Raw genomic sequence first — 5,346 nt, 5'->3', positions numbered from 1 at the left:
AATCTAAACCATCAACCTGCCAACTTGATCCTCTCCCAAAGCTTGCATTCACTCCCTGACCCCTCTTATAACTGCTATTACCCATTCCTCTCTTATCGCTGGTATTGTTCCAGTCACCCCTCAAATCTGCTGCAATAACCCCAGCAAGTTCAACAATCTCCACCCAATTTCCAACCTCCCCTTCCTTTCAAAAATCCTGGAAAAAACAGTTGCCTTCATGACCACCTCTCCCACAATAGTCTTTATGAACAGTTCCAATCAGGTTTCCGTCCCCTTCATAGCACTGAAACAGCTCTTGTTAAGATAACCAATGACCTCCTCACGGCTGCGGACTCTGGACTCATCCTCCTGGACCTGAGTGCGGCTTTTGACACCATTTCCCAGACCATTCTCATTGACCGACTAGCCTCCCTTGGATTATCTGATACACCCCTGCACTTGTTTAAATCATATATTTCTGGCCGTACTCAGTTTGTCCAACTCAAAACATTCAAATCCCACTCTTCCCCCCTCTCCTCTGGTGTTCCCCAAGGTTCTGTCCTTGGACCCCTTCTGTTCATTATCTACCTTCTCCCTCTTGGCCATATTTTCCGTAAACATAACATTCAGTTCCATTGCTATGCAGATGACACCCAGCTCTACCTATCCACTAAACCCACTACATCCCTCCCTCCCATATCTCTATCCAACTGTCTTCAGGAAATTAGATCCTGGTTTTCCCTAAACTTTCTCAAGCTCAACAGTGACAAAACTGAACTCCTCCTTATTGGCACCAAATCCATCCTCTCTAAAATAAATGACTTCTCCATCTCCATTGACAATTCATCTGTGTCCCCCTTCCCCCTGGTTAAGAGTCTGGGTGTCATCCTAGATAGCACTTTTTCATTCCAGTCCCACATCAATAACATCACTCGGTCAGCATATTTCCATTTACGTAATATCTCTCGCTTGCGCCCATCTCTCTCCCCCAACAGTGCTGAAATTCTGGTTCACACCCTGGTCACCTCCCGCCTAGACTACTGCAACTCTCAAATCCATCCATAAACTACAACTGGTCCAAAACTCTGCTGCCTGCATCATTACCAGAACCCCCTCCATCAGTCACATAACACCTGTCCTGCAGCAACTTCATTGGCTCCCCTTCAAATACCGCATCATTTACAAGATCCTCCTCCTTACATTTAAAGCTATTAACAATCTTGCTCCTCAGTATCTTATTGAGCTCCTCCATATCAAGACACATATCCGTTCTCTCAGATCTTCTTCCTCCATCCAGCTCATCCTCCCACCTGCTCGTCTGGTTACCATGGGGTCTAGAGCTTTCAGTCACTCAGCCCCCCACTTCTGGAACTCTTTGCCCCACTACATTCAACACTCCACGTCCATAACCACTTTCAAATCTCACCTAAAAACTCATCTTTTCAGACAGGCCTACTCTCTTTAAAAAAAAATTCTTTCTTTCTTTCTTTTGCTCTTTTTTTATTAATAGTATTATCTTGTTATTTTATTGCTTGTTTTCCCTGATTGCTTGTTTAATGGATTGAATGTTTTATTGTTGATTTTGTAAGGTGACCTTGAGTGTTCAGAAAGGCGTCCATAAATAAAATGCATTATTATTAAAGCCTGAAGGGTTTTTGCTTGATGGGCATTTCATGTGTGAGAATGTACTTTAAGTATTAAAAGTATTTGCATAATGATTTATTCTCTTAATATCTATATTCTAAAAGAAAAATCAGTATGGACTGTGGCATTTTAATTAAGCTAGTTTTAGATTATACTCGACTAGATAGTTTTAAGCTAATGCAATTGTGCTTACCATCTGTGGCCCAATTTACATTCCTACAATTCTAGAGACTGTAATTCTGGTTATCTACTAGGGTGATCTGCTGAGTAAAATATCATTCAGCAAAACACGAGAGCCTGAAGTTTAACGGGGTAGACAAGGGAAACGTCGGGTGGATCGTAATGCCAATTCTGCTGATTGAACAGAAAAGTTGCTGAGAAAGGTGTCTTTATGATTAGGTTCAGTTTCACTTGCCAGACGCACATAGACATTGAATGAGCGCTCACATTACTACCCCCAAGTGTAGGCTATGCCTCTTTATTTGATCACACACAATTAATAAATATTTCCTAATCTGGAAATTGTTACGTTTTTTTCGGCCAGCCGTTCTATAATACAGTAGTCTACCATTCATTTGTGCCGCAAAAGATCAGACGTGTGACAGAAGCATGGGCATAGCCTGTAACTTCGCTGATCCGCGGGTAGCAATCTCATCGGAGAGGAGGCCTTAACGCTGCAGATAACAGACAGAGAAAGGCACAGAACACAGTTGCATGTCCAGTAGCCATGGGTCTGGTGAATATAGCCTACCGAATGCAGATGGCTACAAGCTCACGCTTTGTCTGGTCTAGACTACACTGTAAAAATTGGATAGTTCCTTGAAGAACCTCAATGTTACTCCAAGAACCCAGGGGCTCTTCTGAGAACTCAAACGTGCCTTGATGCTCTTAGAGGTCTCTGCAAGAACCTTAACGATTTTTCAGTATGAAAGGAGGTTCTTCAAAGAACCCAATTTAATCAAGGTTCCTGGAGGATCTCCAGCTGAGAAAGAATATTTTTCTTGAATTGATCTTTTACAGGCCTATATTGCTGTGTAGCCTAGGCCTAACTGATTCAAAACATAGCCTTATCAGATAATAGCCTATGATGGCTAGACCTGTAGGCTAGGCTATGCCAACAAAATAAGAGTTTTGATGAATAATCGCCTATGTTTGACTAGTGTTTCATTGCGCAAAAGAGCTGAAGCATTCAGCTACTTGTGTGGTGTTTTGTTAATTGTTTGTAATAAACTATTTTGAAAAACTAGTCGAACATTGGCTAGGCCTACTGCCTATGCCAAAATAGCAGCAGAACACGTCGGGTAACTCGATGGGCGCACAGGTGTTGCTCGAGGCGATGACGCGCGTCTGGAATCTTCTTTAAAAATGGCAACAGGCTACAGGTCCTAGATGCTATTTGATTCAATTTCTATGTGGTAAGTGTATAGCATGAGGTACAGCTTTAGCCTACTTAGTGTTCTTCATTTGCATTCATGCAAAACAACAACCAGTCATTTAAAATATAGGCTAATGCTACCCCATCTCTATGTTTAATTTCAAAGGTATCCAGTACCATGACATTTGTGCTGCTGCTGTATCTAAGCACCCTTTTCTCCGGGATCGCACAGGACCAGGATATGCATGTAAGTAGATTATTAAAGTCATAAACATACAGGTAGGCCTAGTGGCTGTAGTGAGGGTCCTTTTTTAGTGCACCTAACAAATAGGGATAATGGGATGGGATATTCCTGTCAGGGGTATTCAGGTTGTTGTAGTCTGCACACTTACAGATGCAATTGAATCATGTATGCCTACTATGACACTTCACTTCTGTTGGTATGTTGCTTAACACCTGTATAAACTAGGCCATTGCATTTGAATTTTCCTTTAGGCTAATTGGTTTACATAACCTTTCATATTATAGTTGGTTGGGAATGCTAAAAACAAATCAAGAAGGAGAGAATCCCACCGAGCCTTCCTTAAATTGGATACCATCGAGCAAAGCATGGGAAAAGACAAAATTCATCACAGGCAAGTCACCTTTTCCTCACAAAGCAAAATGCATCTGTATCTCAAGCAGAAGCTTTCAGAATTACACTTCACTGTGATCCTTATTGATGTTTACTTTGATTCCAGGACAAAACTCAATCCAATGTGAGGGAAACCACACTTATTTAAAAAACAAATTCTATTCACACAGATGCCTGCTACCCAGGATGCAAACACTGTAGTTCAGTTATGGTGTGTGTGTGTGCGTGTGTGTGTGTGTGCGTGTACATATGTTCACTGATGATCTTTTTACACTGACAGGTTGTAGATGTTCTCGGTGATGAAAGCGGATCCAATTCCAATGTAAGTTTTCAGATGATGATTAAACACATAAACATATATTACTACTTATTACATTTCTTTAACCAAATTGACCTTTACCTTAAATTGAATGTAACACTTACAGGACAATGAGACAAAAATGAAGGAGGTGTGTTGAAAAGTAAACCCTGATCTAAATACGATTGAAAACAGAATGAGGAGAACAATCAGTGACAGAGTGGCATTTATTCAACGCCAGACCACACAGGAAATCCTTACCGAATACCCAGCTTTACACCACATTTGAACTGTGAGTTAACATTTGGCATTTAGTTCACTGCAAATTATTTTTCAGATGTTCTTCAAGCAAACATGTCATTTGTTCTCATCTTTTTAAAGGTTTTCTCTGAAATTCAGCACCTGCATAACATTGACCTAAGTACCAATCTGCACTAAATCAGGCCTGTGAGGAAACAACCTACAAATACAAAGGTATTAAGAAGTTTTATTTACACTTCATGTCATTACTGCTATAAAACTGTATGAATTACAAGTATGTTATTACTGCTATAAGACTTATCCAGTGTATTGTTCAAATTCAGGACTCTTTGCAGCAGAGCGGCCATATCTGTTTGGGGACAATCCTGACAGGCTCATACGTTGTGGATAAGGTAAGAGTACCAGTCATTTGACACTGTTAGAAACTTCCCCTGCCAATGGGCTTGAATATCACCAATCACTATTCTAAATACTGTTATTCTGCACATTTCAGATATCAAAGACACCCGCACCTACCCTATGCATGAGGCAACCCCTTCGAGGAAGACACCACCATTACACTTTGCATGGACGGACAAGACGTCGTAACACCAGAAGATGTGTTGATGGGCATTGGAGCATTGCTAGCAGTTACCTAGACAGAGTTGCTACCCGAAGGTCGTGAACAAGACAAGTGTTTTACAGTCTATGTGTGATATTAAGACAAAAGAAAAAATCCCCATTGCCGTATTTCGGATGTCAAATTTCATACTCTAGATTAAATACTGTAGTTCAATCAATCATTTATTGACTTTCATTTAGATCAGGAAGTTAAAATTGTGCTGTTGTTAATAGCATTGTTTAATAGATGTTTTCATTCATGCCTTCATCTATGTAGCCTGTGTATTATTTGTTTATTTATATATTTATTTATGTATGTATCTATCTGTCCATCCTTTCATGTACAGTATTCCTAATATTTTGCCATTGACATGCTTTGACACTTTTTATTAAATTCTTGCTTAAATACATCTGTTGTTTCATGTACATTTAACCCACATTATAATATTAAAACTAATAATAACAATAAAGGTTAATACATTCTAATAATAATAATAAAGGTTACTAATAATGAAGGTTCTGTAATGAACTTCAAAAGGTTCCTCAAGCAACCTT

The 5,346-nt window shown here is 39.8% G+C and overlaps 1 long non-coding RNA gene across 2 annotated transcripts; it reads left to right on the top strand.

Annotated features, from left to right (window-relative positions):
- Nucleotides 1–4,172: 4,172 nt before the first annotated feature.
- LOC143103626 (uncharacterized) lies at nucleotides 4,173–4,800 on the top strand. 2 transcript variants are annotated; one of them, XR_012982917.1, is made up of 4 exons: nucleotides 4,173–4,222; nucleotides 4,312–4,404; nucleotides 4,515–4,583; nucleotides 4,685–4,800. It is a non-coding gene; the product is annotated as an uncharacterized LOC143103626 (long non-coding RNA). The 2 variants fall into 2 exon arrangements; XR_012982916.1 differs by lacking the exon at nucleotides 4,685–4,800 and having other exon boundaries at nucleotides 4,515–4,634.
- The last annotated feature ends 546 nt before the right edge of the window (nucleotides 4,801–5,346 follow it).

Source organism: Alosa pseudoharengus, unplaced genomic scaffold (genome assembly GCF_046254945.1).
Source record: "Alosa pseudoharengus isolate Yale_2024_CS ecotype anadromous, Long Island Sound unplaced genomic scaffold, YU_APseudo_1.1 YU_APseudo_1.1_scf_5, whole genome shotgun sequence".
NCBI lineage: Eukaryota > Metazoa > Chordata > Actinopteri > Clupeiformes > Clupeidae > Alosa > Alosa pseudoharengus.
This window is presented reverse-complemented; position numbering and strand designations above follow the sequence as displayed.